Genomic DNA, 10,225 nt, shown 5'->3' with positions numbered 1-10,225 from the left:
ATGTAATATATAACATGATGTCTATAGTTAATAATACTATACTGTATATTTGAAAGTTGCTAAGAGAGTGAATCTTAAAATTTCTTGTCACAATAAAAAAATTTATAACTGTGTGGTGGATGTTAAGTAGAGTTATTGTGGCAGTCATTTCACAATATATACAAATATTGAATCATTGTTTCATACATGTGAAACTAATACAATGTTATATGTCAATTACATCTCAAAAAAAGAGAAATTAAAAAAAAGATGACAAACCTGAAAATCCCTAAGTGGGGCTTCAAATCCTGGTGGCTTTCTAGGCAATATACTGTAAATGCATCAGGATCTGCCCTAATTAGGGGATTGGGCTCAGTCCCTTTATGAAAGAGAACGTTCAGAGCCCCGTTCCAGAGATCCAAATTCAGCCATAGTCACTGTTCACCATCAGATCTAGCTGCCTTCTAAACTATGCTATAGCACTTTATACCTTTTTTCTTGACTGAAATAATGTTCAGATCATCTCCCTCCTCATCTTTGGCTTACTTTCTTATCTTTGGTCTGATAGCCAGATCCTCTAGCTCAGTGGACACCAAACTTCAGCACACACCAAAATCACCTGGCCTGCCTGTTAAAGCACACATTGTTGGACCCCACACTAACATTTCTGCTTCACTGTGCCAGGGTGGAGACTGAGAATTTGTATTTCTAACAAGTTCCCTGGTGATGTGTGTGCTGCTAGACATCAGACCACACTTTGCACTACTCTAACCTGCTTCCTGTAACTCATGCTTTTGTCTACCTCTAAACCTGTTTTAGGAGGGCTTTCCTTATTGAATTCTGGGCTGTGCTGATGTTTACATTACTCTTTTGTTTCTATTGCTTGGTATATTTGCAGTTTCATTCCTCCTGGCTCCGACCTATGGTTTTAAACTCTCCATCCTGCCTTTAGACATGCCCTATTTTTGCCATCGCAAAGCTTACATGGTTGATTAACTCAGAGCAAGCATTACTATTCTCTGCTACAGACAACGTTTGTGGTTGGTTTTCCCAGAAAATATAACTGGGATATATGTGGACAGAGGGAGATAGATATGGAGATAGAAACAAGTTGGTATGGAATTCTGTCGTGTAGATATAGTCAAGGCATCATAAAATCTGAGGGAAGCAGTGATGGAGCATACAATCTGGTTGATAATGTGGTTAAGGTTATTGTATATTGGGTGCTTGATATCAAGGTTTTTACATGAATATTATAGATAATCCCATTATCTCATATAAAGGCACAAATCAGAGTACTTCAGAGTAGATGAAATTGAAGATCTTAGCTACAGCTAAGAAAAACTAAGAAGCTGGGTAAATGAAGAACTCTGTTCCTATAATCAACTATCAACAGGGAGGCAAAATAAAAACTGGCTTTACCATCAGCCAGCAGAAATCTAAGAAAGCCTGGATACCTATACTTAGGTCAGCTAGCTTCTGAATCGTATCCAACACGACGTCAATGATTTCCTTTTCAATGGTGTAGTGGCTAGAGTCACAGCTATTTGCAACACCTCCTCTGCCAATGATGACATCCTAGGGTGAACTTAACCACTGACAATTGGTTCCAGGACTACAAACATTCTTGTGAGGGACATATTGACAACAAGTCTCATTGAAGAAGGTGTTGAAGGAGTTATTTTCTCTCACAATGCTCTTATCATTTGCTTTGGGTTGGAGGCTGGATTTTATATTCTAGTAGTAGAGTTCGTTGCAGGTATTTCTAATCCAGACAATATCCTCACCAGTGTGGTTAGGGGTGTTTTAATGCAAGGTGGTAGAAATAGAAAGCAAAGGTGTGGGAATAGATACTGAGTCTGGGTTATCATCTCCAATAAGGTAGGAGGAGAGATATCTGTTTTTAGTAATCGGTGAAATAATTTTAGAATACTGACAGATAAACACTACTCAGAAGAGTTTTCCTACAGATTCTTCATTATCAACTAAAGGTAATATTAAGTAATAATAATAATAGCAAATTAACTTCATGAATCCTCAGCCCTCTGCTGGTGAGATTTCATGTTTATTTCCAAGTCTTGAGCAATTCAAGACAAAGGGGAGAGGTAAGAAATAGATTTGTCCACCACCAAGTTTCATGGATAAATCTGGTGATTGCTTCAGGGAGGAAGATGCCCCCTTTTAATACTTCCATTGGACAGAAATGATGGTCATTGATGACAACTAATCACAATTTCTCTTTAGTCATTCAAATTGCTAAAAGGAAGTTTGACAGACTCTATATCCTTTCTTTCTTATTAAGAGATTTCCCTTCTTTCTTGCTAACAGAATCTCAATTTTGTTCAGATATAAGGCTGCCATGAGCTTCATGGGAGGCTGGATTTCTCACTAACCCTCGATACTGAGTTATGATTGGTCTAAAATAGTTCTAATCCCAATCTCCTTGCAGCAGATTGGTTTAGGCATTGGCAGATTAGGCACTTCTGGATAATAAGAAGTGAGGAGTAATCTTATAGATGAGTTACTGAAGAAGATTCTCCCTGTTTATAAGAACAGACAAATCAAGGAAATCTTCTCTTTTGTGTCTTTGGACTTGTTCTGTGAGGAGGTGAACCTTGGAGCTGTTACAGCTTTTTCCTGACCATAATGGACAAGCTCAGGGCAAAAACTGATATAGTTAATATGCTAAAATCCTAAATCCACTGGAGCTCTGAATCAACTAACCTCTGGATTGATTGTTATGTGAAATAGTGTCCTTCTGTTTAAGTCATTTTTAAATATGTTTCCCATTCTTGTAGCTTAAAGCATCCTAACTGATAAAGGTAATATTTCCTTCCATTACCTAATAGAAACATTAAGGCAACCAATCTGTATTATTTTTGCGCACACAGAGATATCACAAAGAATTTTACAGAGCTTTATTTATTTTAATTTCTCTTAGCATATATATGTAAATATATATGCAAAATTATAAATATGTACAAAATATATATTATAAACACATACATTCACATTCATATATCTATTTCCTTGAACTGTAGTGTAGGTCTTGCTGTGTGACTCTTTTGGAATAATGATGATATTATATTAATTCCATATTTTCCTAGGAGAAGGAATGGTATTACAATGGCAAGGTCCCAAAGCTTCTCAGCTTGAAGCCAAGATTGATCATTCAAAGTTCCTCAAGAACACCAAGGTAAGAAATTTGGATTTTGTTTTAAGTGTAATGAGAATTCCTTAAGGATTGAGAAAAGGAGTGACATTTTAATTATATTTTTAAAAGAGCATTCTGCGGGCTGGCCCTGTGGGGTAGTGGTTAAATCTGGCATGCTCCACTTGGGTGGCCTGGGTTCACAGATTCAGATCCTGGATGTGGACCTACACCACTCATCAAGACATGTTGTGGCAGCCACCACATATAAAGTGGAGGGAGACTGGCACAGATGTTAGCTCAGGGCTAATCTTCAGGCCAAAAAAGAAGAGAACTGGCAACAGATGTTAGCTCAGAGCAAATCTTAACAACAACAACAACAAAAAGCATTCTGACTGCTTTCTGAAGAATGGATTATAGGAGAGAAAGAGGACTTTAGTGAGAAGATTGTGGCTCTAATCAGGTTGAGAGGGACGATGATAGATTAGACTATGTCAGTGACATTGAAGATTCAGAGAAAAGGACAGATTTGGAAAATATTTTGCAGATTGAATTAACTGGGCTTGTTAATGAATTGGATGTAAGACACCAGGGAGAGATAAATTAAGGATGGATCCTGTGTTTTGGCTTTTACAAACTGAGCAGATGTTGGTGCCTTCACTGAGATGGGAAGAATACTTGGGAAAGTGATTTAGGGAAGAAATAGAGTTCATTATAACATATAAAGACATATTGAGTTTAAGATACCTACTGGATGTACATATGGAGAAATCAAGTAGAAATTTTGATCGGTGAATACATAGCTCATAAGAGAAGTCTGAAATGAATGTATAAACTTAGTTATGGATACACACACACACACACACACGCACATATACAGAGGACTGGATAATATGCCCAAGGGAGAAAGGATAGAGCCTGTGTAAATATTAGGTAGAAGAGAAAGAGCAAAAAATGAAACTGAGAAAGAACTGCTAGTGAGGTATGAGGAAAACCAGGAGGGGATGGTTTCACAGAGCTAAGAAGAATGTCTCCTGTAGGAAGTGAATTGGTGGTGTGGGATTTCGTCACTGTCCAGTCCCACTCAAGTATTGATGCTGGAATTTCTCCTCAAGTTGTTAAGAAATTACCACCTTACCTTTTCAGGAGAATTAAAAATATACTAGACTGATGAAAGTGAGATTTCTACACAGTGTGGTTATTCCGATAGGGGTGGCTCAGCGCTATTTTAGGACAATGACTGTTTTCATGAATGATGTGCAGTTATCTGAAAATGGAAGGACATCACTGGATAGTGATAAGGCAAACTCATGCGCTCTTCAATGAGGGCAATGTGATTTATTCACTTGAAGGAGAGATGGCCTTCAAACATCAATTTAGTTTTCATGTAGCTCCTTGGTGCTAGACAATCTTCTAACCCAGCTCCTTGTCATGTGGTCTCTCCCAAGTCAAGCCTTTTCCTCTTTTATCTCCCTGCACGCCAATATTCTCCCAGCTATGGCCCAGTCTCCTTCACCTGAGCTCCTTACAGAGAGAATGGACAATTGTCTGATTACTGATGAACATTACAGTAAATCAAGAAGAGAGAATCACGATTAGTTTTGATAGTAGGGTGATCTTTGGTGATCTTGACAAGAGTTTCAATGGAGTAGTAAGGACAGAGTCCAAGTTAACAGGTGTTGAGGATTAAAAAGGAAGTAAGGAAGAGGAATTATATATGGCCAACTCTTGAGAAGTTTTCTGTGAAGAACAGTGGAGAGATGGATTCTGGGAGGTGAACCTGAAACTGAGTATTTAGTTGAGGAGAATTTTTTAAATATGTGATGTAATACAGCATTTTTATATGCCGATAGAGATGATTTAGTAGAAAGGGGGAGATTGAAGGTGTAGGAGAGAGGGGATTGTCTGAAGAAGTTATGTTCCTGAAAGGTGAGGAAGAATGGTATCCAGAGCACAGGAGAGGCATTGGCTTTTAAGAGGAGCAGGGACAAGTCTTCTTTTGTGATAGGAGATAGAGAGAACAGGATGTTGTTTAGGAAGGTTTATAGGTTTACTAGTGGGAAGTTGAGAGAGCTCTCCTCTGATGGATCTTTGTCATTCTCTGCATTTCTATTTCTTTGGAATCTATTTTTTATTGAATTTGAGAGTACTATTCTGATGGTGGTTGTATTTTGTCAAATAGCTGGTCATAGGATTGTTATCTGTAATGGACTTGGAAAGCTAGTTCCAGGAACTACATCTATTGGGACAAGGAGTTGTTGTAGAGGAACCAGCTGTTAGTAAAGATGGAAAGTGCAGCCTAGAAGTAGAACACATCCAGCATGGTTAGTGATAGATAATGGGAAGTTCAGCAGAGCAAATAGTAATGGGGAAAGTGATGGCTGGGTGTAAAGCAAGATACATCTTATAGGGTAGTGGAGGATATAATTAGAAATCTAAAAAACAGGCAGCATTAGAGATTTTGGTACACAAGCTGATATATAGTTTGTAGCAGGGATGCCTGAAATCAGAGAGTATATCCTTTCTAATTAAAGTTGGTTTAGGAGCAGAATTCAGTCCCCAGGGTAATGGAGACGAGGCATTAGAATGGCAAGAGTAAGGTGGGACCCCGTTATATCAAGTCTACCTTTCTGGAGAGATCATTGAGATAGTGAATTTGGCAAGAAAATAAGATTTGAGTCCTTTTACCAGGACTAGTGTATAAATTTGGAAAGTGGGAAACAGTCTTAGAAATAGTGCAGTGTCTTAGTTCCTCTCAGAGGGATTCATGTTTTCTGGAACCTGAAGTTTTTACAATTTTTTTTTCCTTTTTTTCTGAGGAAGATTAGCCCTGAGCTAACATCTGCCACCAATCCTCCTCTTTTTACTGAGGACGACTGGCCCTGAGCTAACATCTGAGCCCATCTTCCTCTACTTTATGTGTGGGATGCCTGCCACAGCAAGGCTTTATGGGCAGTGCAGATGCACCCGGGACCCAAACCGGCGAACCTTGGGCCACCAACTGGAGCATGCAAGCTTAAACGCTGCGCCACTGGTCCAGCCTATTTTTACAATTTTGAGAGTACATAATTGGATATAAAAGAAAATGTATTGTTAGAGTGAGAAAAGAAATCACAATAAATTACAAAAAGTTGACAAATACCATAAACATCACAAAACCTACAAAAATAATATGAAAATTTTAATCATTAATCACCTGACATAACTCTAAAGCACTTTCTTCCCTAAATTATTTTGGCTGTGTACTTTCTGATGAGCAGATGTTGAGGATTAAAGGTGGAGTAAGGAAGAGGAGTTAGGTGTGGACAACTCTTGAGAAGTTTTCTGTGAAGAAGAGAAATGGGTTGTGGGAGGTGAAACTGAAATTGAATATATAGCTGAGGAGGACTTTTTTAAAGATGCAAGTTAATAAAGCATTTTTATATTCCAATTGAGATGATTTGGTAGAAAGGGAGAGATAATGTTTTATAATATAATTTTTTATATCTTGATAATTTTCAAAAGTGTCTTTCAATTGTACAATTTTTTATTTGTAATGACATCCTAACTACAATCGAATATATTGGGATATGTGAAACAGATGTAATTGCTGCTGTTAGTACTATTATGACTTTGTGCTGTACAAGTGCAGGAAATCTGATAAATTATATATTTCTAGTGAAAAAAATAGGGGAGTTTATAATTGTATATGCTGCATTGTTGAGTATATTTCTGGAAGGAGAGAATTTCCATTTTAACTAGGATTTGATGAGGATCCAATCTTTTCCTTACAATTTTACATGTTAGGTATATTAGTTTTCTGTTGTTGCACAATAAGTTACCACAAACACAGTGACTTAAAACAACACACATGTATCTCACAGCTTCTGTGGGTATGGAGTCCAGACACAAGACTGGGTCTTCTGCTCAGGGTCTCACCAGGCTGTAATCAAGTTGTTGACCAGGCTGTGCTCTTTTCTGGAGGCTTGACTAAGGAAGAATCCACTTCCAAGCTTATTCATGTTGTCAGCAGAATTCATTTCCTTGCACCTGGATGACTGAGGGCCCTAGTTTCTTACTGGCTGTCCGCTGGAGGCTATCCTCAGGTCCTAGAGGCTGCGCACAATTCCCTGACATGTACCCTCTACAAAGACAGTTTACAACATGGCTATTTGCTTCTTCAAGGGCAGCAGGAGAATTTCCGGCTCCAGTCAGCTAAGATGAAGTCTTATGTAACATAACATAAATCATGGGAGTGCCATCCCATCACCTTTGCCTTATGATGTAACCTAATCTAAGGAGTGATATCCTATTACCTTTGCCATAGATAAAGCATGGTTGGAAGCAAGTAACAGGTTCCATCTGTACTCAGAGAGGGGATTATACAATGGTGTGACTTATTGGGAATCACTTTAGGGTGTACATGCTAAGGACTGGAAGAATTTCCATAGACCAGCTTCTGTACATTCTATACCTTGCTGATAAATAAATTAAAGCAATAGGATATAATGGAGTATATGAGGAAGCCATTTCATTTAAAACTAATTTGGCGTGATGTTGTTTTTCCAAAAGGGCCTGACGTGGCCTGTTGAGCGTGCATTGTGCCTCTGCTTTAAACATTTACTATGTCCCAAAGACAAGAATGATGCCCTTAAAGATAGGGATGTATCTTCCCCCACTGGCGTTTCCTTAAGGCTAAGCATCTCTTCCTAGAAACTCAGAATTAATTACCGACCTGCTGTGCTCACCTTGTGACCACTGATCTGCTGTGAGAGCTAATCTCGTGACTATTGTGAAAGGGTCATTCCTATCATACATCATGTATGCTCTTTGTTCCAAGTGGTATATAACTATTCTGTATGTCCTACTTCTTCGGTGCCCTTCCTTCCTCAGGGAGAGAAGACCCCAAGCTATAGTCCTCAGACCTGGTTCATGATAAATTCATACCAATTTTGATTTATAGATTGATTATGGATTATTTTCATTGACACTGCTTTCTCTCAACTACCCACATAGTTTTGGTGCTGTTGGTCTAGACACATTTGTCTGGACCTCAGGCCCTACACTTTCCTTTCTCTAGACCAGGTAAATCAGTATGGTAATAACAATATTTTATCTAGTACTATACCTAGAAGCTTACTGTGATGGTTAGCAGTTACTTAACTGAACATGAAAGTGACCAAGAACCACATAATATCTGTCTAGATTAAGTGTAAATATATTCCTAATTCAGCTTGCCCTGGGCTGGATCCCAGGGATGTCCATGGCTATTTTGATACCACCTCATCTGAGGGCGAGAAGTGTGACAGGGGAAGTAAAAGTGGAAAGAGATAGTCTTAACTAATTGCAATTATAATATCTTATTTTTGTGAATTTCCTAAAAACATATGACCATTGAAGACTTTTTTTTTTCAGGGCCTTGGGAGGGTGCTGAATAAGTGAGGAGGTTTGAAGTTTCATTAGCTTCATGGGACATTCACTTCTGGTTACTACATATTTAATTATTAACTTATTTGACAGTTATTCTCTAGATCTGAAGTGATAGCCAGAATTTTAAAAACTTATGCAAATTTTTTACCCAATGGACTAATTATGAGAACAGACAAACCAGCGAAAAGCAGAAACTGAGTTCCCAAGAAAGTCAATAATTAGGCAGAAGCTACTCTCTATGCATCGGATGCATATTCCAACCACTAGAGTTTAAAATATATTTAGATTGTGAAAAATAATAAAATCTGTTCTTTCCCCTTAGGGCTACATATATTGTGAAATTCCTGTGCTCTAAGAACTGCATTTAGTCTTTATGCTTTGTATTTAAATTGCATGCTATTTAAACTTTGTGGAATACAAAGTCGCAATTTTACTTTTAGAAGTTAGATGGTGATTGTGGTTAGTACTGCCAGCTTCTGACCCCCAAAACATGTCCCTTCTGTTCTCACACATACACACACACAAAAAAAAGAGAGAGAGAAAAGAACTACAATTTTTTTTCAGTTACAGTGGCTAAATGTTCAGGGAAATTGAGCCGTGCCTCCACAGGATAAAGTGTACCCTTGAAGCATTCGAGGTAATCCCCTTCTCAACTTTGATAGTGACTAGTTTAGGGGTGGTCATGTGTTCCAATTCTAGACAGTTTAAGAGGAAGTGCTGAAGGTTCTAAAAGAGAGAGAGAGATGCACAATGAGAAGCCACCTTTTCTTTCTGCCTTTGAGACTTCCACTTGGTGACAACTAACTTCTGATCGCTAAAGTAAAGCGTAGTGGAAGCAGAGAAAATGACTCAAAGCTCTAAATTAACCAACTCTGCCTACTTACTTCTGGACTTCCTGTAACGTGAAATGAAAAAAATGCCACGTCTAGTCTGACATTCCTATTAGTTACAACAGAAAGCATTCCAGCAGAAATAGTGATGCATAAAATAAAAGGCATACAAACACAGGCACATATAACGTTTATTTATTTATTTATTTTATTACAAAGCAGTGTATGTTCATTTTGGAAATTTGGAAATACAGGAATTCATAACAAAGAAAATAAAAAAATGATCACTCAGACAACTATATCAACATTTTTTGCATATATTCTTGTTCCTATGCATGCACTTTATATATTATGTAACTTTTAAAATTAGACTAAGTTTTAAACTTGTTTTTAACTTAACAACCATAAGAATTAAGTTGAAGATTTAAATTAATTAATCTTAATTAAAGACTAAACTCAACTTTATTTAGTTTCTTATGGACACAATTAATAGTAATTAGACAAGCTCAAGGAATTGGTTCAACATTTAAAACTATGCTACAGGTAAAATAGAAGAAATTCTGATTTTATTTTAACTGCCCACAAATGTTATCTCTTTGTGGCTACCAAGTAAGTTCTGAGACCATGTCACTTTAAAGAAATTCCTAACTCATTCACACGGATTTATGCTCCCTGGAAGATAATGCTTGTGGTACCCTCCATAGTATTTATTTGTTTATTTATTTTTTATTATTTAGCTATTACCTCTTTGTTTCTTAGGCTGAATTGAATTAGTGCAATTGGATTAGTTCAATTCATTATCATTCCTTCATGTCATTTTCTTTTACTAAATTGAATTGTAGGAAGAAATCCCATT

This window comes from Equus quagga, chromosome 3 (genome assembly GCF_021613505.1).
Source record: "Equus quagga isolate Etosha38 chromosome 3, UCLA_HA_Equagga_1.0, whole genome shotgun sequence".
Classification (NCBI taxonomy): domain Eukaryota; kingdom Metazoa; phylum Chordata; class Mammalia; order Perissodactyla; family Equidae; genus Equus; species Equus quagga.
The sequence above is the reverse complement of the archived record's forward strand: the minus strand, read 5'-3'. Positions refer to the sequence as shown.